The sequence below is a fragment of the Notothenia coriiceps genome, unplaced genomic scaffold, assembly GCF_000735185.1.
Source record: "Notothenia coriiceps isolate Sejong01 unplaced genomic scaffold, NC01 NC01_scaffold00028799, whole genome shotgun sequence".
NCBI classification, from domain to species: domain Eukaryota; kingdom Metazoa; phylum Chordata; class Actinopteri; order Perciformes; family Nototheniidae; genus Notothenia; species Notothenia coriiceps.
This window is the reverse complement of record NW_011361500.1, coordinates 358,061-358,322: the sequence shown is the minus strand read 5'-3', so window position 1 is coordinate 358,322 and position 262 is coordinate 358,061.

The following is a 262-nucleotide window of genomic DNA, read 5'->3' as shown; positions in this document are numbered from 1 at the left end:
GTGTTTGTGGTCCTCTTTCAGTTGAGACACTNGATTTGTTCTGGAGCCGACCCTGTGTCAGGATGTAGAACTCTTGTGTGAACATTGGATAAAGCCAGGTTCATATTCTTGTTTCATGTTGTTGACATATTAGAGTCAAAGGTTTGCACAGAGCGAAATATCTTTGTGTTGTGCCATAAATCAGAAAATACTGCATTAAAAAAGTCATTTCCTGCATTTTTCTACTGATAAAGTGTGATATAAATAATGTACAGGCTTTCAC